The sequence below is a fragment of the Phascolarctos cinereus genome, unplaced genomic scaffold (assembly GCF_003287225.1).
Source record: "Phascolarctos cinereus isolate Bilbo 61053 unplaced genomic scaffold, phaCin_HiC Scaffold_2;HRSCAF=192, whole genome shotgun sequence".
In the NCBI taxonomy this organism is placed as follows: Eukaryota; Metazoa; Chordata; class Mammalia; order Diprotodontia; family Phascolarctidae; genus Phascolarctos; species Phascolarctos cinereus.
The window spans coordinates 136,249,989-136,277,148 of NW_027555625.1; the positions used below are offsets into that span (position 1 = coordinate 136,249,989).

At 38.0% G+C, this 27,160-nt stretch overlaps 1 protein-coding gene across 12 annotated transcripts in view; it reads left to right on the plus strand.

The window, feature by feature from the left end:
• CSGALNACT1 (chondroitin sulfate N-acetylgalactosaminyltransferase 1) overlaps positions 1-27,160 on the plus strand; it is a 402,593-nt gene that overhangs the window by 14,774 nt on the left and 360,659 nt on the right. For 6 of the 12 annotated variants that reach the window (XM_020969598.2, XM_020969595.2, XM_020969602.2 and 3 more), the window contains exons 2-3: positions 13,688-13,729; positions 24,395-24,468. The gene's annotated coding sequence lies outside the window, so the exon portion shown is untranslated. Of the gene's footprint in view, positions 1-13,687; positions 13,730-19,652; positions 19,780-24,394; positions 24,469-27,160 lie in introns of all 12 variants that reach the window. The other 6 variants (XM_020969596.2, XM_078149613.1, XM_020969599.2 and 3 more) reach the window with 2 other exon arrangements.

A 27,160-nucleotide genomic window follows, 5' to 3' on the forward strand; every position in this document is an offset into this window, starting at 1 on the left:
ACTACTAAATCCCAGAATGAGTTAAGACTTAATAAGTCTAAGAAAAGCAGAAAAGGCTCTTTATAAATATGTTGGAGGGCAAGAAGTAAAAAAGAGGACGATGACCTGCTTAGGTATATGGGATGATGATGATGGTGATGATGATGATGATGACGGAGAGAAGGAACAACTCAACTTATGTTTTGCTTGCTTCTTTACTGAAAAAGGACGGTCAAACGGAGAAGTATAGAACAAAAATGGTCAATAGAATTCATACAAAAATTAAGTGAGGAAGTAGCAAAAGGAGACAGCATCTGTGAATGGATGCAAGTTACCATACTAGAGCTACCATGAACTAGATCCTAGAGTGCTGGAAATTTGTAGAGGTGATTGGAGAAGCGCTATAAGAAAAGAGAAGGACAAACCAGAAAAGTTATTCTGATTTTCAGACAGGGAAAAAAGGTGGATGTACGTGAAAGTGTGGTACAGTAGAAAGAAGGCTGCATTTGGAGTCCTCTAACTTAGGTTCAGGAGCAGCTAGGTGGCACCATAGTGCATAGAGCAGTAGGCTTGGAATTAGGAAGACTCATCTTTATGAGTTCAAAGACAGCCTCAGACACATCCTAGCTGTGTGACCCTGGGCAAGTCACTTAACCCAGTTTGCCTCAATTTCCCCATCTATAAAATGAGCTGGAGAAGAAAATAGCAAAACGCTCCAGTGTCTTTGCCAAGAAAACCCCAAATGGGGTCACAAAATGTTGGACATGACTGAAATGACAGAACAAAAAGAATAATTTAGGCTTTTTTTTTAAAATTAGGCAATTGGGCTTAAGTGACTTGCCCAGGGTCACACAGCTAGTAAGTGTCAAGTGTTTGGTCTGAGGTCAGATTTGAACTCAGGTCCTTTGACTTCAGGGCTGATGCTGTATCCACTGTGCCACACTGCTGCCTGCACAATTTAGGTTTAAATTCCAATTCTGTCACTTACCAACTGTGTGGCCTTGTACAAATCACTTTCCCTCTCAGGTCCTCATTATCATCATTTTTAAAATGAGGGAAGTTGGATTTAGATATACATAATCTCTTCTACCTAAAAAAAAAATCATATGATTCTTCCAATTTAGTGAACTTGACTTTAATCCCTAATAAAATTCTAGGATTTATTATTAAAAAGATGGTTTGTTATCACTTAGGAAGAGTCAGTCAGTAAACATTTATTGAGCACCTACTGTGTTCCAGGCACTGTTCTAAGTGCTGGGGATATAAAGAAAGGTGAAAGACAGTTCCTGCTCTCAAAGAGCTTATAGTCTAATGGGGTAGGCAGACAGCATGCAGACAACTGTGTACAAACAAGATGTATAAAGGATCCAGTGGAGATAATCACCAAATAAAAGAAGTAATGATCACCAGGAAACCATCATGAGTTCATTAAGAAAATGTCCTGCCAGGCTAACCACATTTCCTTTTTCTGACAGGATTACTAGATTGGTAGATTGGGTAAGGCTGTAAATTGGTAAGTGCAGCTTCTAGCAAGCCATTTGCCAGTGTCTCAAGATAACTTTGTGGACCATCAGATAGTAGTGGATGATAGTACAGTTAGATGATTTCAGGATAATAATAGTAATATTATTATTGTTATATATTCTTACATATGACATTAGTATAATTTAATAAAAATTTAATAAAAATTTAATAAAAATATAATTGTATTTATGTAGTGCTTCAAGGTTTACAGAGTGCTTTGCATATAATTGTAATTTCACTGGGTCCCAAAGAGTGGTGATTATTATGTGATTAATAGCTCAATAGCAACTCAGATGGAGAGATCTATTGCTTCCTTTTCTTAATCATTTAATTTAACCTGGGTGAATATATGTATATCAGATTTGCAGATGATACAAAGCTGGGAGGGATAGTTAATACAGTAGACAGAATCTGGATGCAAAATGGTTCCATTCTGCAGATACAGGGGCTAATTCTAATAAAATAAAGTTTAATAATAAACAAATATATAGTCCCATATTTGGAGTAAAAAAAAAAACACTGCATAAATACAGGTGAGGGAGATCCCTGAATAATATTCGTGTGAAAAAAACTCAGTTTTAGAGGGATGCAAGCTCAGTATGAGTCAGTGAAATGCAGCAGCCAGAAAAGCCAATGTGATCCTAATTAAACATAATGTCCAGAGTGAAGGAAGTTATAGGACTACCCTGGTTAGACCACATCAGTCATGTTGTATTAAGTTCTGGGCACCATATTATAGAAAGGATATTGACAAATTAGATGGCACATGTCAAATGGAGGACTAGGTGACCATGTCCTACAAGAATCAACTGAAGAAACTGTGATGTTTTACTTAGAGAGGGAAGACTGGTTGGGTTGGGGGAGGTCAGTGTACATTAATTATTTGAAGAGTGTGCATCTCCTTCAAGATTCAGCTCATACCCAACCTTCTTCGAACCTTTCCTAGTACCTCTTCCTCCTCTTCTTCTTTCCTCCTGTTCCCATAGTGCCTTTCTTCTGAGATTACCTTCCATTTACTCTGGATATATCTTATAAGTATATAATGGTTTGCATATTGTCTCCGCCATTAGAATGTGAGTTTCTTGAAGGCAGTAATCATGTATTGGCCTTTCTTTGTTTTCCCAAAGCTCAGCACAGTGCCTAGCACATAGTAAGAACTGAACATACGCTTGTTGATTGACTGGCTTCCTTTTGTTATCCCTCTCCCTTGCTCTAACCCCAGCTGTCTCCTTAATGCTTCCTTTTTGTGAATTAAAATATATAATAATAAAGGCCTATTGACTTAAAAAAAAAGCACGCATGGAAAATGGATTTAGACCTATTTTGCTTGGTCACAGAAGGAGCAGTGGGGTAGTAGTTGTAGAGAGGCAGATTCTGGTTTTTTTGTTGTGGGTTGATTTTTTTGGCTAGGTAATGGGATTAAATGACCTGCCTAAAGTCACACAGCTAGTAAGTATTATGTGTCTGAGGCTGGAGAGGCAGATTCTGGCTAAGAGAAACTGCCTAACAATCAGAACTGCCTGAAAATTGAGGTGAACGGCCTTGAGGCATGCTAGTGAAGTTTCTCCTCCCTGGAGGTCATTGAGATGGGAGTGGATGATCCCCTCTCAGGGATCTTGTGGGACACTTTCCCCTGGGATGTGGGTTGGACTAGATGACAGAGGTCTGTCCAATTGCAAGATTCTGTGATTCTAAGTAGATGGTGAGATTTGGGCATAAGTAAAAATATGAAAAGATGGCTCTGAGAAAAAGCCGAGAAAGTGGGTTTGAGCTAAGATTTTTAAAAAATGAAATATGCAGTCTACTGAAACAAGGGGACATGACTAAATCATTCACTGAGTTTCTGCAGTAGGACTGGGGATGCTGAAAAGTGTGGTTGATGTTTGTAGTTGCAAAAAACAATTTTTTTTTAGATTTTCATGGTTACACCTTTGCCATAACATCTGTCCCTATTTAATATGCAGTGCTTCTTACCAGACCTGATTTGTGTATGTTGTGTACACCATTATGCTTATTAAATATTAAAGCCCTTTCTCCTCCTGTGAAGTCTAATTAGGCAGTGCGTTCAGAGGAATAATAGTCTGGCCATTGCCTGACACATACCTGCCCCCCCCGGCTCATTTATCTTGTGTTTCTTTCTTTGCCATGTACCAGAGTGCCAAATATAGCATATGAAAGTTTGATGAACAGCTCAGCTGCTGTTGGGCATTTGAGAGGAATCTTGCTGGAAAGGTTCTGAAACCTTCTTAAGATGCTGACTGAGTGTGAAAAAGTGTAATACCTGTAGGTTGGCATTTTCCACGGTCAAGGAAATGTAGTAATATGTCCAATAAGTTATTTAATCAATGTGATTTTAATGAATTAAAGTATCTTAAAATGCCCTTTAAAAAGCAAAATAGAATTTACCAAAGTACATTTTTCTTTAAAAAGAATTCTGAGTTTGACAAACTGGCAAACACGAGCAATTCCATATGTAAAGAAGACCATAAAAAGAACGTAAAGTTGTGAATCACTACCATGTACAATTTGGCCCTTTTTCCTTTTGAGTATACAAAAAAATTTGGTGTGATACTAGGAATATTTTCACTGTTTTTAAACATTGTATTCTTTAAGACTTGCAATGAAAAAAGGCACTTTTAGACAACTACAAGTATATTATCATCCCCAAATCCATGGTTTGCATTATTCACAAATTTTCGGCCTGGATAAATTTCATTTATTTTAAAATTTTTATTTTTATATTTTGTTTTTTTCCTCACCTTTATTTTCAAATATACCTCTTTCTTCTGTCCTCCCCAGAGAACCTTCCCCTACAACAAAATGTAAAAAAGGAGAAAATACAAGGGGAAAGAAACTGTTCGGCAAAACTAATGTAGCTCAGTCTAAGATAAATTATTGTTCCATACCAATTGTCTTCAATTTCTGTGAAGAGGAGACAAGCTCACATTTTCTTCTCTTGTCACTGGGGCCAAAATTCTTCATTGTACTTATACAGTGCTCAGTTTTTTAAAAAGTAAATTAAATTTTTTTGTTATATTTTAAGTTCCAAACTCTCTTGCTCTCTCCCTCCCCATCCTACCCTACAGGCCACCATTCGACCCCTATCTATCTATTTATCTACCTCTCTGTCTATCTCTGTATCTATCTATCTACAACAACTGATCTATCTGTAAAACCATACTATGCATACTTTTATTCATCAGTTCTTTCTCTGGAGGTGGATAGCATCTTCCTTCATAGGTCCTTTGTAGTTGATTTGAGTATTTGTAATACTCAGAATAACTTTGTCATTCACAGTTATTCTTCAAACAATATTGTTATTACTGTATGTAATGTTCTTTTGATTCTGCCCATTTCACTCTTCATTATTTCATGTAAGTCTTTCTGTGTTTTTCTAAGATCATTAAGTTCATCATTTCTTATAGCACAGTAGTATTTCATCACAATCATATACCACAACTTGTTTAGCTGTTCCCCAATTGATGATCATCCCCTCAATGTCACCATAAAGACAGCTGCTATACATATTTTGGAACATATAGATTCTTTTCCTTTTTCCATAATCACTTTAGGAAACAGACTGAATCGTGGTTTTTCTGGGTCAAAGGGTATATCCCAGTTTTATAACTCTTTGGACATAATGACAGATTGCTCTCCAAAATGCTTGGATTAGTTCACAGTTGCACCGATAGTATATTAGTGTCCTAATTTTTTTACATCCTCTCTAACATTTGTCATTTTCACCTTCTATCATTTTAGCTAATCCAGTAGGTATGAGATATCTCAAAGTTGTTTTGATTTGCATTCTCTAATCAATGATGACTTAGATAATTTTTTCATATATGCATATGATTTCTTCATTGAAAAACTGCCTGTTAATGTGCTTTGACCATTTGTCAGTTGAGGAATCTCTCATATTCTTATAAATTTGACAGAGTTCTCTGTAAATTCAAGGTATAGGACCTTTATCAGAGAAACTGTCTATAAATACCCCCCAAATTTTTTTCTGCTTTCCTTCTAATTTTTGCTACATAGGTTTTATTTATAATCTTTTACATTTACTGTTATCAAAATGATCCCTTTTATATTTGTCAAAGCTCTCTCTTATTTATTCATAAATTCTTCTTCTGTCCAGAAGTCTGAAAGGTAATATGTTCCGTATTCTTCTAATTTACTTATTATATCTCCTTTTATATTTAGGTCATGGATCTCTTTTAACCTTATCTTGGCAAATGGTGTAAGATATTGGTCTATACCCAGTTTCTGCCAGACAGCTTTCCAGTTTTCCCAACAATTTTTTTTTTACCAAATAGTGAATTCTTATCTCAAAAGCTTAAATCTTTATATTTGTCAAACACAAGGTTACTATAGTCATTTACTAGTATTATGTATATCTACTCTGTTCCATTGATCCACTTTTCTGTTTCTTAGCCAGTACCAGATAGTTTTGATAATTACTGTTTTATAATATGGTTTGAAATCTGGTACTGCTAAACCTCCTTCCTTTTACATTTTTCTTTTTTTTTCCTTTACATTTTTTCACTAATTCTTCTAATATTCTTGACCTTTTGCTTTTCCAAATAAATTTTGTTTTTTTTTTTCCCCAGCTCAATAAAATAGTTTTTTGGTAACTTAATTGGGATGAATTGAATAAGTAGATTCGTTTAGGTGGAATTGTCATTTTTATTATATTGACTCTGCCAACCCGTAAACAATTGACTTTTCTCCAGTTATTTAAATCTGACTTTATTTGTATAAAAAGTATGTTATAATTCTGTTCATGTAGTTTCTAGATTTGCCTTGGCAGGTATGTTCTCAGGTATTTTATGATGTCTACAGTTATTTTAAATGGGGTATCTTTTACAGTCTCTCCTTGAAGGATTTTGTTGGTGATACATAGAAATGCTGATGATTTATGTGGGTTTATATCCTACAACTTTGTTAAAATTATTAATTGTTTCAACTAGCTTTTTAGCTTCATCGTTTTCCAGCTATATTATCACATTGTCTCCAAAAAGAGGTAGTTTTATTATCCCATTTCCCATTCTGATTCCTTCAATTTGTTTTTCTTTTCATTTTTATTGCTAGCATTTCTAATACAATATTGAATACTGTTGTTGGTAATGTGCATTCTTATTTCAGTCCTGATCTTATGGGGAAGTCTTCTAGCTTATTTCCTTTACAAATAATGCTTGCTGATGGTTTTAGGTAGATGATTCTTATTATTTTTAAGGAAAAATCCATTTATACTTATGCTTTCTCCCCCTGCCCCCCAACCCCTGGCCACTTAATAGTATTTTATTTTTTCCAGTTACATGTAAAGTTAGTTTTCAACATTCACTTTTTTTGGGGGGGGCAAGGCAGTGGGGTGAAATGACTTGCCCAGGGTCACACAGCTAGTAAGTGTCAAGTGCCTGAATCCAAATTTGAACTCAGGTCTTCCTGAATCCAGGGCTGGTGCTCTATCCACTATGCCATCTAAGCTGCCCCCTCAACATTCACTTTTGTTTTTTTTTTTTTGGTTAGGCAAGGGTGGGGGGGCAGTGTTAAGTGAATTGCTCAGAGTCACACGGTAAGTGTTAAATGTCTGAGGCCGGATTTGAACTCAGGTCCTCCTGAATCCAGGGCCAGTACTCTGTGCACTGCACCACCTAACTGCCCCTCAGCATTCACTTTCATAAGATTTTGACTTCCAAATTTTTTCCCCCTCTGTCCCTCACTTTTCCTCTCCCCAACATGGCAAGCTGTCTGATACAGGCTATACATGTGCAATCACATTAAACATATTGCCACATTGGTCATGTTGTAAAAGAAGAATCAGAAAAGGGAAAAAGTATGAGAAAAAATTTTTTAAAGAGAGAGAAAATAGTATGCTTCAATTTGTATTCAGACTCCATAATAATTTAATCTCTAATTTTTAATCTGTTTCCATGGCACCTTATTAAATACAATTTTCATTGGATTATTATTGGAAGAGTGTGTATTTTTCTGCTTTTTTTGCATCGGTTTCGTTTTTGTTGTTGTTCTTCCATTTATATCCTAGTCATCATGCATGTGGTTTTCTTGTTTCTGCTTATTTCTATTTGCATTAGTTCATATCTTTCCACGCTTCTCACGTTCACCATTTTTTAGGGCATAACAATATTTCTATTATATTCACCTATCACATTCTCTCCCATTCTCCCTACCCCCATTCTTTACCACTTATAAAAGCATTCCTAAATAATTTTGGCTAATATGGGACTTTCTTTCTATTTTTGACTTTCTAGAAGGGTATATGCCTAACACTGTCATCTCTAGGTTAAAGTATAGACACTTTAGTCACTTTTTTCACATAATACCAAATTGCTCTCTGACATACTGTTCCACCAACAGCATATTGATTTGTCTACCTTTCCACAACCCTTCTGATACTGAATTCCCATCTTGAATACTCTTTGCCAGTTTATCTGATGTGTACGAAAACCTCAGAGTTGTTTTGAATTGCATCTTTCTTTTTATTAGTGATTTTACCAATCTTTCATACATTACTTGTAGTTTGCAATTCTTCTCAACACTTTGTTCTTATCCTTGGGCCACTTACTGATTGGGGAATGGTTCTTAGTCTCATATATTTGTCTTAATTCTCTTATATAAGTTTAATTAAAGGCCCTTTTTCTTTATTGCTGTGCCACATAGATAGCAAATTTTATAAGGGATATTGAGAGGCATTGTGCTATAATGGAAAGAACATTGGTTTGGAAATCAGAAGACTTGTGTTCAAATCCCAGCTCTCAAGTTTATATGACTCCAAGCTAATCAAGGAAATCTCTCCTTGGCTTCTTTTTCTCATTATCTACCTCATTTAATTAAATTCCACAAACACTCATTATATGCCTAGTACTGTTTCAGATTCTAGAGGTAACAAAGACAAAAATGAAACAGGCCTAGCCCTCAAGGAATTTATGTTCTGTTGGGGAAAAATAAGCATATAGAAGATTAAATACAAAGTAGATATAACCAATTTCAGAGATTCTGTGTGGAGTCATAAGACAGTAGATTGTCACGTCCCTCATTATGAAGTAGAAAGTGGGTGCTGGGGAAGGGCATGAGGAGGGAAATGATACATCTTTTCCAACTGTGAGATTCTATAATTTTAGCATTCTAGTATCCCCACACTGGACTTCAGACTCGGAACTTTTTTAAAAATTAGCTTTACTAATTTGTCAAGTATTACTATGAAATATAGCAAGCATAAACATTACTCCCTTTTTTAATTTCCTACAGTTTTACTCTGTTTTGTCATTCAGAATTTTCCCTAAAAACAACAACAACTACAAACCATTAATTCTCAGCAGAATTGTTTTGGCTCACTCTTTTCCATTTTACATATAACAAGAGTACAAGGACAGAAAATTGATAACAGTGACCCAACCCTTTCTCCCCCCCTTCCCATAAGAACAAGCATCAGTTCTTTGAAGATGACAGGAGAGAAATAAACAAAAAGAGGAGCCAGATTCCTACTTTTCCTTCTCCATAATGATCATGGAGGACTGTATTCACACATACCCACAGAGGGTGGATCAGGGTATGGCAGAATTGTAAAAAAAAAAATGAGGCTTTTTGATCGTCTTGGATGAAGAGAATTAGTGTTTTATTATTATTAGAGAAAAAAGCTTTTAAGCCTATATTTTAAGTAATACACATTAGGCTAACAGGTTTTTCTCTCCGTGATGCTTGGGCCTTGTGGGTGTGATGTTGTCTGTTTTGTAGAAAAATGCCTTTTAACCCTGATAATGGCAAACATCAAGAGTGCTACTTTCTGTTTATGCGTTATGGATAGTGAGTTTCTCATTTTTGAAAGGGGGAATGCTTGGTTTTTTTTTTTTTGCCTCTGGGTTTTGGAGAGAGGTTAAGTACAGTCAAATAATCAAAATGAACTGCAATTATGAATTCGAATATGGACACATAAAATCTTGGTGCTAGAATTTAACTAGAGATCATAAAATAGAATCTAATTTTACAGAGTGGAAAGTTGAGGTCCCGACTGAGAAAGGGATGTGCCCAAAGTAACATGGCCCTGCCACTAATTTGCTGGGACCAGAAGCTAGGTCTCTTGACTTTTGGCTCAGTGATCTTGCCCCTATTATTATTCTGCTTCTGTCTTTCAATACAAAAGGATCTTTAGGCAGATTTTGATTATTATTTGATCATTACATTTGATCATTAACAGCTTCCTGTATAATTCATGGTTAGAGCATATCTTGGTCTGAATGAGATGCTGAACATGAGTTATTAGTCTAAAGGACAGGATGATATTTTTTGGCAAGGTAGGGATAGAATAAGTATAATCTGGGCCTCTATGGGAGATGGGAGAAAATAAGATATGGCAATGTGAAGATGTTCAGTTTTATTGTATCACCTTTGTTGATTCTTTTCTTTTTAAAATTAACTTTTTTATGTAACATAACAATCAAGGAACACAAACATTTCAATATATACAGAAAAACAAGAAAGAAGCTTGTATGAGAAACTGTGAAGTGTTAACAATTCCTGGCAAATAGTACTTAATTGGTGCTTGACTGCTTGTTTGCTTCCTTCTGTATACACACAGCAGAGCACAAAAAGATTGTTTATGAAGCAGTGAATCTTCAGATCATACTATTTGCAAAAAAAAAAAAGTATGTAATAAATTCTACCCATTACTGGGAAAGTTGTTTGGCCTTTCCATGCCCATGCAACTCTCTCAGCTGATAAAGTGCAGATTTGCCGATTTGCTTTGGGATAAGGTATTTCCTAGTCCAGAATTTCTACGCCAATGAAATTACAGGTCTGGTTCAGAAAGATGGGTCTGCCACTACCTACTCTTGAGAAAGCCATGTCGTATTTCTGTAATTGCCACTTCTTTTTCTAGGTGTTTACAAAACAGCTCTAATAATATGTTCTAGAAATTTCCTCCAAAATCAAGGTCAAGCTGTTAGGCCTATAGTTTAAACTCTATTCTCTTCCTGTTTTTGAAAATCAGGATAATATTAGTCCTTCTCCAATTCTGTGGTTCCTCTCTCTGTACAATCTTTCAGCTGTCATTGGCAGTATCTTAGTAATCACATTTTTGAGTCCTTTCAGTAACAGAGTTAACAGCTAGTTGGCTCAGTGGATAGAATTCTAGGCTTAGAGTCAGGAAGATCTGAGTTCAAATCCAGCCTCAGACATTTACTAGCTATGGGACCTTGGGCAAATCTCTTAACCCCTGTTTGCCTAAGTTTCCTTAACTGTAAAATAAAAGTAATAAAAGAAACTACCTTATAGGGTTGTTGTGAGGATCAGATTAAATAATGTTTGTATAGTTCTTAGCACAGTGCCTGGCACATGGTTGTCCTTCATTCTGGAAGAAGACCAAAATGGCGTCACTATGTTAGAGTCAAGTTACAGTGTGTCCATCTGTGGCTGATCAGACCAATATGAGCTTGGAATGCTCTACCATAGGTTGAGCACAGATAGTCCGTGGGAACATTTGGGGTGGATTCTCTAAATTTGCACATCTCATGTTTCTTTTGAGCTGTTTCAGTTCTGCTTTGTTCATACAGCATAGCACCTTCCCCGATGAGTGGTCTTGTACCAGTGTCTCCCATGTCACACAATCAATTCCAAAGTTCTTAAGAGAGATCTTGAAAGTGTCCTTATACTGCTTCTTCTGCCCACCATATGAGCACTTGCCCTGTGTGAGCTCTCCATAAAATAGTCTATTTGGCAAGTGTACATTTTGCACTTGAACAACATGAGCAGTCCGTTGGAGTTGGGCTCTCTGCAGTAGAGTTTGAATGCTTGGCAGTTTAGTTTGAGAAAGGACCTCAGTGTCTGGTATCTTATCCTGCCAGGTGATCTTCAGAACCTTCTTAAGACAATTCAAATGGAAGCGATTCAGTTTCCTGGCATGGCGCTGGTATACTGTCCAGGTTTCACAGGCATACAACAATGAAATCAGCACAGTGGCTCAGTACATCTTCAGTTTGGTAGTCAGCCTAATACCTCTTTTCTCCCACACTTTCCTTTGGAGCCTCCTAAACTCTGAGCTAGCTCTGACAATGCATGTATCAACCTCATTATCAATGTGTACATTCCCGGAAAGTACACTCCCAAGGTAAGTGAACTCATCCACACCATTCAAAACTTCTCTCTTTGTTGTAACCAATGGTTCCACATATGGATGGTGTGGTGGTAGCTGATGAGGACCTTGAGCCATGAACAAGAGGTTGGCTGGACAGGCCTCTCCTTTATTTTTCTTGTTTTCTCACATACTGTCGCCAAAAATTTGGGAATAACGTTAGTTGGTAGATATGCCAGTGGTTCTTTATCAGTTACCTAATAGTATTTCTCAGAAACTGTAAAGTTTCCAGTAATAGATTAGTACCATTATTTCCTTCCTCCAATTCCATTAATTCTTTTTTTTTTGTACGTGTGTGTGTGTATGTATGTATGTGTGATTGATGATGATGACTATGAACAAAATTTAGTCGTTGCCTTATAGTAACGGGAGGAAAAATTAAAGTTTTTTGCTTCAGCAACTCAGTAGCCAAAAAGATCTCTGAGAATTTCAGATTTCTGAGCATAAGGGAAACATGTTCATACTTTTCATGAGTGCTATTCATCTCTTAACAGGAGGATGAGAACTTTTTGTGTATTAGTTGTAAATTAAATTGTAATGTAAATTAAGTTTACTGAGTACTTTTGCCTAAAAACTCTTGAAGATTCTATTTGATGATTTTTGTAGGTGGCAAGTGACAAGGAAGCATCCTGCTTGAGTTTTATCTGTCATGTCCATGGCTGCAACTCTGTGACTTTGAAAATGAAAGATGATGGAGCTCAGGTGTACTGAACAGGATGTTGATATACATTTATAAATGGGGATTGCAGCTTTTTGAAGAGGAAAATGATGAAATCTCCTTTACACTTTATTTTTTAGGCAATTGGGGTTAAGTGACTTGCCCAGGGTCACACAACTAGTAAGTGTCAAGTGTTTGGTCTGAGGCTGGATTTGAACTCAGGTCCTCCTGACTTTAGGGCCAGTGCGCCACCTAGCTGCCCCTCCTTTATACTCTAAAAGAACATTGTGTTAAAGATTCATTGCTGTTGTAAATGATTGAGACATGGGAGTATTTGAGGCTAGTAGGTATGGAGTTTTCTAGGTGTGTTTTTGAATGGTAAGTGACCCCACCACAAATTGACAAAGCACTCTTTTTGAAGTGATTATAAAACGACTTATTAAAAATTATTGCTGTGGATTTATTTTCAGCAAGTAACTTATCTGAATATGTTCTCTGTCTCTAGAGCTTTGTTAGGCAATACAAAGAAAATAGGAGCATGGTAGCTTTTGGACGGACGTTGTTTTTTTTTTTTTTGTTCTTTGTCTTCTATAGTCTCACACGTGCCCTCCTTTCAACCAGTGACATTGTTAATCTTCAGAACTAAGGCAGTGATCCCTGAGGCGTCCCACCATGTCAAACCCTCTCCCATTATGTCCAATACAAAGACCTTCCTGGAAAACATGTTTGTGAAGCCATGAGCTCTTTTCAGTATACAGGTGTGCCCTTTCTTTAAAAAATGAAAAAAAAACCACATCAAAAAAATTTGCCAACATTTGAAAATACAAAAGAAATTATAGGGTTATTGTTGTTTCTTTTACGAACTAGGCTCATTATAGTAGTGAGGTGCTCTTGTCCTATTAAAATGTGATTTAATTTTGAAAATTGATTGGATATACAACTTCCCAGGAATATATCTGTTGCACAAAGTAAAATACACCTGTGTTAGAATCAGAATGCTAGAGGAGAAACTCAGAGATCTAGGCTCTACCCCCATCATTTTGCAGATAAGGAAAGTACTGCTCAGAGAAAGTAAATGACTGGCTTTAAAGTCACACACAGCTAGCTAATAGCAGGGCTGAGATTAGAATCTAGGTCTCGTGACCCAAGGTCTCTTTCCATTTTATGTGCAACCTTTTATTACTGTTGACCAGATGTGGGATTTAAGGCTGTAATGGACCTCAGAGGTCATATGGTCCAGTCCCTTCATTTTACAGGTTAGGAAGCTGAGGCCAAGCAGTTTAGGGGCTAAGGTCATGTAGCTGTTAAGTTGTAGAGGCAGGATTCGAACCTGGGTCTAATGATTTTTTTTTCCTACTGATTTTTGTTTTTTCTAATTTCAGGATTCTGGAGGACTTGAGATTTAAGTGAATTATCAGCTGAGGGTGAGTTTGGATTTGTTTTCATATTCTGTCTCTCTCTCTCTTCCTCTCTCTCTCTTTCTCTCTCTCTCTCTCTTCCTCTCTCTCTTCCTCTCTCTCTCTCTCTCTCTCTCTCTCTCTCTCTCTCTCTCTCTCTCTCTCTCTCTCTCTCTCTCTCTCTCTCTGTGTCTCTCTGTCTCTGTCTCTCTCTCTCCCCCCCCCATATCCATTTCCTGCTTGACCAATCATAGGTCATTTCATTCCAGGTTTAATGCCATCTGGTAAGTCTGTGGTGTTAAACAGGTATTTCTTTATAAGAATAATGATAGAAAGTTTCTATCCACTCCTTTATCTTGGAAAATTCGACTTTTTTCCCCTGTGTGTGCAAATTTCTCAAAGAAAGAAAAAGGAGAGCATTCACACTTTTTTATTCCAGTAAACTTCGGGTTGGGGAAATAAGATATTTGAAACATGCTGATTCCTAAAAATGAAAAGAATCTGATTGTGATCACAGGTTGCTTCAGAGACTCAGGAGGCCAAATGTTAAGCAATTACCGAATTCTCTTTCCTTAGAGCACTCAGAATTAATTTTAAGAAGGGTTTTGAAATGTGATAACTTTAATGTAATAGTCTTGTGTGTTATCAAGGTATTATAGAGATCTACGCTCTAAGCTTATATATAATTGAAATACCAAAGGAAGGGTTTTTTTTAAAACAATGTTTGACAAGTTATTTGATTTAAACAGTTTATTTTCCAAATTATTAGCTATGGTAACAGTTTAAACATGTCTCTTGATGCAAAATTATGGAGAATGTAAACAAGTTAAATATTAGCTGCTGGTTGATCAAGAATTAAGGCTTACAGAGAGTTTATTTTGTTCTTTTATTTTTTTAGTATAATATTTTAGCATAATGTGTTTCTGTACCAAAATGACATGAAAACTTACATATGGGTTTAGAGGGCATCGCCCTTGTGACGGAGAAGGATCTTTCCCTTATTAAATTTCTAATACTCTAAGGGTGGCCTCTCTATTCTTTTTTTTTTTTGGGGGGGTGGCTAGGCAATGGGATTAAGTGACTTGCCCAGGGTCACACAGCTAGTAAGTGTTATGTTATGTGTTATGTGGCTGGATTTGAACTCAGGTTCTCCTGAATCCAGGGCCAGTGTTCCATCCACTGTGCCACCTAGCTGCCCCCTCTCTGTTCCTTCTTATGCTACCACAGCTCATCTCTTGCCAGACCTCAACCCTGGAATACTCCCCCATCTGCATTCTCTGCTCCTAATCACAAAATTCTGAGTCTAGCTTGGGGAAGTCTCACACACATGCTCACTGGGTACATTACAAATTTATGTTATCCCACCTGAATTGAGTCCTCTCTACAGCAAGGCCATCCTTTTATTTCTCCCTAACAGATTCCCTATCTCACTCTTCACAGAAACTATTCCAAACCTTTTCTCCTCAAGCCTCCCACTCCTCCCCTAAGCCATTCCCTCTTAGCTGAGGAATTTCCTTCTTATTTTACTGAGAAAATGAGTCTATTTCATGTGAGCGGCTGTATTTTCTTCATCTCACAACGCCTTGACATCATCCACCACTCTCTCCTCCTTTTTCTGAGTTTCTGACAAAAAAATGGCACCTCTCCTTGTGATGGACAGCCCTACTTGTGTCTTCTATCCCATTTCTCTTTTTCTCATTCTCTCTCTCCCTTTTCCCCCCTGCCCCCTCTCCCCTACATATCTACTATTTCCTTGCCTGCTGCCTTCAAATATGCCCATCTCCCTCATCCTTAAAAAACAACAACACACTTTTACTAGACCCTTCCCCTCAAAGTATCATCCTTTATTTCTCCTCCCCTTTTCAGCCAAACTTCTAGAAAAAACTATCTACACTTGCTCCCTCCTCTCTTCAGCCCTTTGCAGTCTGGTTTCTGACCTCATCACTTAACTGAAATAGCTTTCTGCAAAATTACCCCTGATTTTAATTGCCAAATATAATGGTTTCCCTCCCCTACCTCAGTCCTAATCCTTCTTAGCCAGTTTGCTGCATTTGTCCCTTTGGACTCTACTCTGCTCCTGGATACATTCTCTCTTTGTTCTTTTCCTATTATCTGACCATTCCTTCTCTTATCTCCTTTGCTGGCTCATCATCCAGAGCATTCCCCCTAATTATGGATGTTCCAAGGTGATGTCACAGGTCTTCTCTTCTCCCTCTACACTCTCGATTGGCAACCTCATTAGCTCTAGTCATTCTGTTATCTATGCAGATGACTCCCAGATTTATGTACCCATCTCCAGTCTTTCCCTTGAACTTCAAACCTCGCATCACCGAGTGCCCAAGAGACATTTCATCTAGTTGTCACAGGGGGTAAGTGCTAGACTTGGGAGAAAGGAAGACCCGACTTCAAATCCTGACTCAGATGTTTACTAGCGGTGTCATCCTGGGCAAATCATTTAACCTCTCTGAGCCTCAGTTTCCTCATCTGTAAAATGGGGATAATGATAGCACCTACCTCACCGGTTGTCGTGGGGATCGAATAAGATAGCATGTAAAATGCTTCATAGACCTTAAGGTACTGTATAAATGCTAGCTCTTATTGCACGTTTCTTTGTTCCTGTGGAAAGCTGCACCATTCTTCCAGTCTCCCAGGTTTGGAACCTTAGCATCACCCTCAGCTTTTTATGTTTCCTCACCCCACATATCCATTCAGTTATCAAACCCCTGAGGTGCTGGTTGGGAGAAGAACCAACCCTACCTGGGTTGTGAGGAGGACCACAAAGCTAATGTGCCTTTGGCAGGCCAGGGTCCCACAGCATCAAAGCTTGAGTCTGCACTACATACAGTTTAGTCGCTTTTCAGTCATGTCTGACTGTTTGTGACTCCATTTGGGGTTTTGTTGGCAGAGATACTGGAATGGTTTGCCATTTCCTTCTCCAGCTCATTTTACAGATGAGGCAAATAGGGTTAAATGACTTGCCCAGGGTCACACAGCTAGTAAGTGTCTGAGGTTGGATTGGAACTTGGGTCTTCCTGACTCCAGGCCTGGCATTTTATCCACTGTGCCATCTAGCTGCCCAGTACTAAAGTAGGAAATCAAAATCAAAAGGAGTTCTGAGAACCTGTTTGTGTGCCTCAGATCGATTCTCCAAAGCTTTGGGTCTGTTTAAGTTGCCTGCTTTCTTTCTTTCTTAGCCCTCTCCTAGTGCTAACATTTTTTCCCCACTTAATAGTATTTTATTATTTTCTAGTTACATGTAAAGATAGTTTTCAACATTCACTTTTATAAGATTTTGAATTCCAAATTTTTCTCCCTCCCCAGACAGCAAGCAATCTGATATAGGTTATACGTGTACAATCATATTAATTATATTTCCACATTAGTCATGTTGTAAAAGAAGAATCCGAACAAAAGGGAAAAACCATGAGAAAGAAAACAAAAAACAAAAAAAAATTTAAAATGGTATGCTTCAATCAGCATTCAGACTCCATAGAACTTTCCTTGGATGTGGATAGCATTTTCTATCATGACTCTTTCGGAATTGTCTTGGATCGCTGTATTGTTGAGAAGAGCAAAGTTTATCAACATTGGTCATTGCTAGTGCTAATGTTTTAATCCCTTCATGGACATGGTCTTGCCAGCTCTGTTCCTGACCCAGCTGCTACTGTCAGGCCTTGTGCTCATCCAGTTATTATAATGCCACTCTCTTATGCCCATCTAAAACCCATCTATCCTTCAAGGCCCAGTTTCCACTCTTGTGACCCTGGGTTCTGATTGATGAACCTTACCAGGCTTATCACACCCACTTCCTGGTCATCTCCATGCCATATACTGACTGCATATATCCCCTTCTTCTTCCCAACCGCCCCCCCGTACATACTTTTGAAATTCTAGTACTGAGAACAGTAATCAAATCACATTAACACTACTCTTCCTGTTAAGGACATTCCGGTCAATTTCCTGATGACTCCAATCACCATTCAGTCTTACAACTCTCCTATATATGTTGCCTTCCCCATTAGAATGTAAGCTCCTTGAGGGCAAGGACCGTTATGCTTATTTATATTTGTACTTCCAGCACTCAAGAAAGTACCTGACACATTAAGCTCTTAATAAATGCTTTTTAGTTAATTTATGGTGGTACATTGGAATAGAGTACTGGACTTAGAATGAGGAAGATCTGTCTGGCATTTACTAGCCTTTCAATGCTGGACAAGTCCCTTAATTTTTTTCAGCCTCCGTTTCTTTATGGGTGAAATGAGGAGTTTGGACTCAATGACCTCTACGGTTCTTTTCAGCTCCAAGTCTGTGATGATCTGCCCTAATTATCACCCCAGCAGGAAGTGAATTTGCCTCTTTTCGAATCACCGTCAACCCTAATCATTTGACATTTCTTTTTCATTGGGCAGTTTTGATAGTTATTTTTCTATGTTCAATTTCCCCAACTAGAACATAATATCCTTGACATGGTAGACCTTGTCTTCTACTTCTCTGTATCCCTGTTAGCCTTACCTTCGTTCTTTGCCACGGCACAGCTTAACAGGTTTTCTCTATATGTATTTGTTGCTTGATGGAGGTGTAGAAGTATTGGTTGATAGGCAACACTCACTTGTAAGTGCTAAATGTTACAGAAGCTTTTCTAATTGCATATTGATTATACTACCCCAAACTACTTTAGTACTTTAAGGATGTTTGATGTTGTGGAAAGAACACTAGATTTGAAGTCTGTGGATGCTAGGTTTAAATCCTGGCTATTTATAATCTGTGTGACCTTGGGCAATCCACTCCACAGCTTTATGCCTCAGTTTCCTTATTTGTAAAATGAAGGGGCTAGATAATTTCTAAATACTTTCCATCTCCAATTCTATGATCCCATGATCTGGGAGATGTCCTCTGGCCTGCTTCTTGTTATGGTGTAGAATTATTCATCTGTATCTTGACTATTGGCAACTTCTGTTTTGTGGTTCATTTACTGTTACTTCTTTTTAAAATATATTTGCTTCACAGCTAATAATAGCAAAGATTTATATAGTACTTACTGTGTGCCTAGTGCTGTACTAAGCACTTTACAATTATTAGCTCAGTTTATCCTCACAATAATTCTGTGAGGTAGGTGCTATTATTATCCTCATTTTAGAGATAAGGAAATGGAGGCAAACAAGCTAAGTGCCAATGTTCTTATTTCCTTTTTTTTTTTTTTGGTATATGTAGGAATTGGGCAGGTGTCAATGCTGCTTAGCAGCTGAGAACCTTATGGAATTTATGTACAATCATATGTAAATAAATAAAAATCAGAGGTGGGGAGGTGCCTTCTTAGTTACGGTGGTTGTTGTTGTTTGTCCTTCATTCTGGAAGAGGACCGATGTCATCAGAAAGGTGACATGACTTGCAAGTGAATTGGATTTAAGTGAGGCAGGGCTGTGCAAAGTCATCTGCCTCACTATTTCCTCCAGAGTCATGGAATTCCAATGTCAAGACAAAAGTCAGGCTGGCAATGGCCCCCGGGTACAATGGATGACCTTGGCCTTTCTAAATTAAGATCTCTCTCAGGCCTCAGTTTGTTTGAGGCAACGCCCATTCAGTGACTAAGGGCTGAGTAAGAATTTGTGTTATTTAACCTCAACTGAGCACTTATAATGTAGACATGGTTTGATTTATTATACACTGAAAAACTGCCAACAAACTCATAAGGGCTAGGGTTACTTTTAGTATTTTTTTTTCAACAGATGCTTATTTTTCTTCTTAGCAAAAGTAGTTTATTTCAGTAAATATTTAATAGTGTCCATTATGTCAAATTAAACAGATGATGTAGGGGTATTGGTGGGGAATTTGTGGACTTTGGAGTAATAAAAGAAAAAGGATTTATATTTTAATTGTGGGAGGGCTTGGATAGGTTGTAATTGAGCCTATAGGATAGAGGCCATCTAGGCCAACCTTTTCATTTTTACAGATGAGAAAGCTGAGGCCAAGGAGATTGAGTCTTGCCCGAGATCACAGAGGCAGTGTGAATAAGGGATGACATTTGAACCCAGATTCTCCCACTCTAGCACCAGTATCCTTTCCATTGATGCACCGAGGTATAATTACGTGTTTGTTTTTTTCTTAAGGAGGTAGGTTTGGGAGAGGCTTTGGCACAAAAACATGATTTTAGTAAATCCATAGCTCTGTGGAAGTAAGAATCATTTGCCTAAAGGCAGATTTTACTTTGTTTTAAACTTTTTACTTCATCTTTGTGAGGGACACAGGCTGATGGAGGGTGACAGGTTTTCTAGAGTTAAGGAAAGGGTTAATTCCTCTTTGCAGGGTAATGAAACACCTAAAAACATTCTAGACATTTGGGTAGAAATTGTATGAAAGCATTAAGCTTGTGAAATGAAGTAACAGGCTGCCTTTATGTGCTTCTGAGGTATGCTTGCATCCCATTGCATGAATAGCACTTTATTTGGGGTTTGCAGACATAAATCATGCAACTGAGGAATGAGCAAGTTTTTTCCCGAAATCATTGAGGGTGTGTGTGTGTGTGTGTGTGTGTGTGTGTGTGTGTGTGTATGTTGGGGAAAGGGAGGGTTGCAGGGTGAGTCCAGGTGTGTGTTCATAGATTAAAACAATTTTGTTCAAGTAAGATTTAAAAAACTGACCTAAGATCACAGAAAATGGAAATGCAAGAGTATAGATTAAATTCTGTCCTCTATTTTACATGAAGAAGAACTTAAAAATGTTTCTGGTATTTCCAAGCAGTCCAGACCATTCTGTAATTGCTGGGATTCACAAAAGGATGGATGTTATCATAGTAACAACTAATGTTCTATCCTTCCCCCAGCTACCCATGCCTGGAATACATTCCTCTTTTACCTCTGTGTTTTGGAATCTATTTGTCATTGTTGTTGTTCAGTCATGTCCAACTCTTCATGACCCCATTTGGGGTTTTCTTGACAAAGATACTAGAGCAGTTTGCCATTTCCTTCTCCAGCTCATCTTACAGATGAGGAAACTGAGGCCAACAGGGTTAAATGACTTGCCCAGGGTCACATAGCTAGTAAGTGCTGAGGTTGGATTTGAACTCAGATCTTGACTCCAGGCTTGTTAGTCTGTCTATGGTGCCATCTTTCTGCCTGCATATTTTCCTTTAAAGCTTAGCTCAACAGCCACTTCCCACATGAGGATTTTCTTGATCCCTTCAGTTGCTACTACCTCCCTCCATGAATTACCTTGCATTTATTACATGTATGTTTTTTGCATGTACACTTATATGTGTAGGTATTGTCTTCCTTATAGAATGTAAACTCCCTGAGGAGAGGGACTCTTTCATTTTTGTCTGTTTCCCCAGTGTCTGGCACATAACAGGCACTCGAGAAACACTTGTTCACATATTGATAGAGCTTTGTGATTTGTACAGCTTTATACATGTTATCTTATTTATTAATGATAATTATAGAAATTTATGTAATGTTTTAAAGTTTACAAAGTACTACAAATATAATGATCACATTTGAATTTCACAACAACTCTGTGAGATGGGCACTATAGGGATTATTATCCTCATTTTACAGATGAATGAACTGAGGCACAATGTCCTTAGGTGACTTGCTTGCCGGTGATGGTGGAACATGTAGTGTCAGAAGTGGGATGTGAATTCAAGTGAAGATCTTGTACTCTAATGAGCAAACCAGGCTCCTTCTCCACAGAACTTTGATCTTTACAACTTTTCACCTTTGTCCTTTTTTCTTTAGACTTGACACATTACTTTGTTTTTTTTTCTAAATCAAATAATTGCAACACATAACCATAAAATAACAGACAGATTTTTCTGAGTTACTGGTGAAATCCAGTCTTATTTCTATATGGTCAGGTCAACAAGCATTTATTTAGCAGCAACTGTGTCATTGTGCTAAACACAGGGGGATATAAAGAAAGACAAAGTTCCTGACTTCGAAAAGCTTATAATCTAATTGGGGGTGGGAGAGAGACATTACGCATACAACTATGTATGAACAAGATATATAAATATATACACATATATGTATACATATGTGGGTATATAGTAATATACTTATACACACACATACATATATACGTGTGTGTGTGTGTGTGTGTGTGTGTTAGGGCAGTTAGGTGTACCAGTGGATAGAATGCTGGGGCTTGGAGTCAGGAAGTCTCATCTTCTTGAATTCAACTCTGGCCTCAGACACTTAATAGCTGTATGACCCTGGGCAAGTTATTTAACCCTATTTGCCTCAGTTTCCTCATCTGTAAAATGAGCTGGAGAAGCAAATGTCAAACCACTCCAGTATCTTTGCCATGAACAGTCCAAACAGGGTCACAAAGAATCAGACAGGACTGAAAAAACAACTGAGTGAATTTATGTATGTACATATATACACACATATATATACATGCATACATGTAAATGTATATATATGCATATATATCATATATATGATAAATTGAAGATAATCTCAGAAAGAAGGCACTAACATTAAGGTGGACTAGAAAGGCTTATTGCAGAAGGTGGGATTTTAGCTGAGACTTCAAAGAAGTCAGGAGACTGAGATGAAGTGAGAGAGAGAATTCCAGGCAGGAGTGACAGCCAGTGAAAATCCATCAAGTCAGAAGATGGAGTGTCTTTGTATGAGGAACAACAAGGAGACTGGATCAAAGAGTGTGTGTGAGGGGGCTGAGTGGGAGCAGCGGAAGGTGGATTAAGTCAATAAACATTTATTGAGAACCTAGTAATATTCTAAGCCACTGTGCTATGTACTAGGGATGCAAAGAAAGGCAAAAGACAGTCGTTTCCCTCAAGGAGCTCACAGTCCAATGAAAGACAACATGCAAAAAATGTGTACAAACAAGACATTGGAGAAGGAAGGCATTCAGGTAGATCAGGAAGTCCTTGTAGAAGGTGGCATTTTAGCTGGTACCTGAAGAAAAGCCAGGAGACAGAGATGAGGAGGAAGAGAATTCCAGGTATGGGGGACAGCCAGGGAAAGTGCAGTGTGGAGAAGCAATGTTCAAGGGATGTTGTTGTTTGTCCTTTGTTTTTAAAGACTTGCTTATGAGTTGGATTTAAGCGAGGCAGAGTTGTGCCAAGTTGTCAGCCTCACTGTCTTCCAGAGTCATCAAAGTCCAGTGGCAAGACAAAAGCCCAGATAACTAACTGGTGGTGGCCACTGACTACCTATGTGATTTCATTTCTCATTTATATTTCTCATCTTTTAAAAATATATTTATTTCATTAAATATTTCCCAATTACACATAAATTTTTTTTAACATTTAAAAAATTTTGAGTTCCAAATTCTCTTCCTCCCTTCTGCCCCTCCTCTATCCCTTGAGAAGGCAAGCAATATGATATTGATTAGATATGTGAAGTCATGCAAACATATTTCTATGTTAGCCATGTTGCAGAAGAAAACACACAAGAAAAAAAAGAAAGCAAAAAAAAAGTATGCTTCAATCAGCACTCAGAGGTCATCGGTTTTCTCTGGAGGATGGGTCTTTTGGGATTGTTTGGGATCTTTCTCTTGATCAGAGTAGCTAAGTCTTTCAGAATTGATCACAAGATTTCTCATCTTCAAAATAGAAAGCTTATATCAGCTCTCTGATGTCCCTTCTACTTCTGTGGTCCTGGGAGTAGTGTTTTCTGACCTTAAAAGGTTTGCCATACAAGGCTGACTCCATTAGGGCAATATCCCTGTCTCCACTGAAGGCATGGAATATTAAGTTCATGACTAAAACAGAAGAGGGGCAAGAGAGGCCTGCTGCCCATAGAGAGGAATGAACTTTGGGAGCCTCATACCTGACTGAGTCTGATGTGATGGCTCTTCTTCCACTTAACATTGTCTTATAGCTTAGCTTCAATGTTCCCAGCCCAGTCACTTTCAAGGACTAGATCCATTTTCAGACAGACAGACACCCCTCCCCTCCCCCACATGGGTAGAGTAGAACCTGAGGATACTTGGATGCATAAGGTTCCCTGCTTGTCTGGGGAGAGTGATTCTCTCTCCTTCCCTCTAACCTTTGAAATTTTGTTCAGTTGTTTTAGTTATGTCTGACTCTTCATAACCCTATATGGGGTTTTCTTGGCAAAGATACTGTAGTGGTTTGTCATTTTCTTCTTCAGCTCATTTTACAGAGGAGGAAACTGAGGCAAATGGGGTTAAGTGCTGTAACACAGGAGCTCGGCTCCTGGCAGGTTCACATTAGATTTAGCCAAACCAAAAAAACAATAGAGCAACAGAGGAGATTCATACCAGTTTATTACTCCAAGGGGCAGCCAGCAAGGAGCCTTACTCCTTAGCCAGTGCCCACTTACACACAGAGAAAGCATTTTGCCAAGGAGTAGCTTCATAAATTTACATTAAATTTGACAATACAGTGATTTAGCATAGTGCATGTGAAGTAGGTGTTTACCACTTTAAGCACAATTGTTTATATTTTGCAAGGTTGTACAACGATGTGCAATCATAGTAGAAACCGTTTATGACCATGGATCCTGGGAACTAATATCTGTGATCCTGGGGACTATTATATGAAAAAGAATAGCAAAATCCACCTTTCGTACACTAAATCCACCTTACATACAAAGTGCATTGCCCAGGGTAAGTGTCTGAGGGTAGATTTGAACTCAGGAAGAGTCTATACTTTGAATATATTTTGTATTTAATTTTACATGTACTTGTTGTTTCCCTTCACAGAATATAAACTCCTTAAGGAAAGGGACTGTTCCACATTTTGTCTGTGTATTCCTGGACTCAGTGTCTGGTGCACTGTAAGTAATTAATGACTGTTGAATGAATAAACAAATGAATGCTTGATTATAGGTGCCTTCTCTTTCTGCTCTCCTTGGCCCATTATTGAATGTTAGAAAACCAGCCTGAGGTTTGTTAGTTTTAAGAAGTATTTCTTTCTGGAAGACTAGGATGCAAATACCTAAAAAAGACTGAAAATTAGAAGGTGACAGAGAAGTTTGAGCCAGTGAAGTAAATGTACAATATTACCATCTCTGTATGCAGAAAAACTCTGACCTTTCAACTATCAGTATTTTGGATTAAGAACAAGATTATGGGTCAGCATACTATTTCAAGCCAGCTGTACTTCAACTTGAATTTGGGTTGTGGTCCATTTATAAATTGTAATTTAGTCACTTGTTTTTGGAAGCATTTAAAAAAAATTATGCCCCCATACAGTGTTATTAAATTGCAAAAGTATATTATTAAGCCTAATTATATGCTTCTCAAAAGAGGTAATTTTTCCACACGGAAAATCAGACTTAACAGCAAAGGAGGAGTTAACTGTGTGTACCCCTTTGTCCTTAAGAGTTCTAAATGAAAAAAAACAAACCCGTGGTCTAAACATAGCCCCACCTTCCTCCCCTTTCTCCAATCCACTCAGATCCTCTTGGGCTGCAAGTCTGAAGTCAGAGCCTTGTTCTAAATCCCTTCACTTCTCACACCTGGTCAACTGAGAGCCAACAAAGTGTACTTAAGGTTTGGAGTGAACAATTCCTTGGCTTGAGAATTCTCTCCAGTATTTGACAGCATGAAAATGACCAGAGATTTTCAGGGGCTTAAACTAATATTACTTCTTTGCCTTCAGCCAGCGCCTTTTCAGCTTTAGTGGGAGGTCTGAGTCTTTTATTAGCAAGTCAAAAATTACATCCACTTAATGTTGGGAGCATTAGGATATGAAAAGCAATTTTGACCACAGGCCCAGTGACTCCCTAGAAACTGACTTCCAGACCTCTCTCATTTTTGTATTCCCTTGTTCTTTCAAGTAGGGAAAAAAGAATGTGGAGAAATAAATGCTCCTTTTAAACCAGTTTGAAATTTAAGCAAAAACTCTCATAATGAATTTAAAGTGAACTAATTGCTCGTTTGTTTTGAGCCTCAAACGAAGGTAATGATCAAGTAAGACTCAACTCAATTCTTCATTTGGGGAAGGGCCAGAGAGAGGTGGGGAAACAGCAGGAGGTCTTAATCTTTACTTCATCAGGTCCTGAATCTCTTCACTAGGTGCACCTGGTAATTTTTTTTATAGCTGTTAATTTTCTTTTGAAATTAATATGCTGGTAAGTGCATTTAGCGATCCAAAAAAAATATTGACTTTATGGAAAAGGAGAAGCTGTAGTCAATTAGCAGCCATTAATTTGCATATGCAGTCTACTTCATTAGGCATAAATGTGTTTCAGTGAAGTAAATTGTAGCTGCTGAGAATATGTGATACTTGCTTAAATGGGTGATGCAATTAGAGGGTATCGGGGCTGTCCATTTGAATTTTTTACTTATCCAGGAGCAATTGCGGAACTTTGCTGACTCATTACAAAGTCAGGCTTTTTAGCTAACACTTTTGTTTATGCAGGTAATGACTTTTATAGCAAAAGAATGTTGGCTAATCATTTTTTGAGTTTAGTGTTGTAATTGGCTTCAACACCTACTATCTGTGTTTCCTTGGGGAAATTACAGTGTTTTACCTTCCTGGGCCTCAGTTGCCCCATCTGTAAAACCAGGGTTTAGGATATATGATCCTTTACGTCCATTCTAGCTCTAAAGCCTGGGGTCCTGTCAATCCTTTTCCCTCTTTCCCCTATGAATATTGGTCTGTTCCAAATATAGGGCATACCTCTGAAATGGGATTTAAGAAAATCTAGTTTATCAACATGGTGCACAGTTCCGAGATGATAGTAGCCAAAACTTCTCCCTGGAGTAGGCATATGAGTAGGGTGAAAGGGAGAGAGCAAAGGCAGTAATTTAATATTGGGTGGTAGAAGGAACCTAGCCCAGACAGGCAGTGATGAGAAGTCAAGACCTTGGCTGAGCTAACATCAGAAACTCTTTCAAGGTCATAGAATCTTCTAAGTAAGTTGACATGGGGAGAGTCACTTCTTAAAAAAAGATAGATTGTTAGAGCTGAGAGGGATCTTAGAGGTCATTTGATCTGACCCTTGCACTTTTTTTTTTTTTTGGAGGCAGTTGGAATTAAGTGACTTGCCTAGGGTCACACAGTTCATAAGTGTCTAAGGCAGGTTTTGAACTTAGGTCCTCCTCCTGACTCCAGGATTGGTGCTGTATCCACTGTGCCAGTTAGCTGTCCCTGACTCCTTCACTGTGTAGATGAGGTAACTGAGGTCTACAGGGAGTGAATGACTTGAGCAGGGCTACTATACAGCTAGTAAGTAGCAGAACTGGGATTTGAACTCAGGTCTCCTGACTCTCAAGTCCTGTGCTTTTTCTACCTCACCAAGTTTTCTCTTATGTTCAGTTTCTTCATCTGTAAAATGTGGATAATAATATTTGTACCACTTTATAGGATTATCATAAGAATAGGACTTTGCATATTGCAGAGCCCCAAAGTAATGTGATGAATTTTATCTGTAGTTTGGGAAGCAATGAATGGGTCTCTACTGTGGTTGGGGAAGAGAAGGGGAGACTGGCTGCTGAGAACTCTTGGCTCACATTTTACAG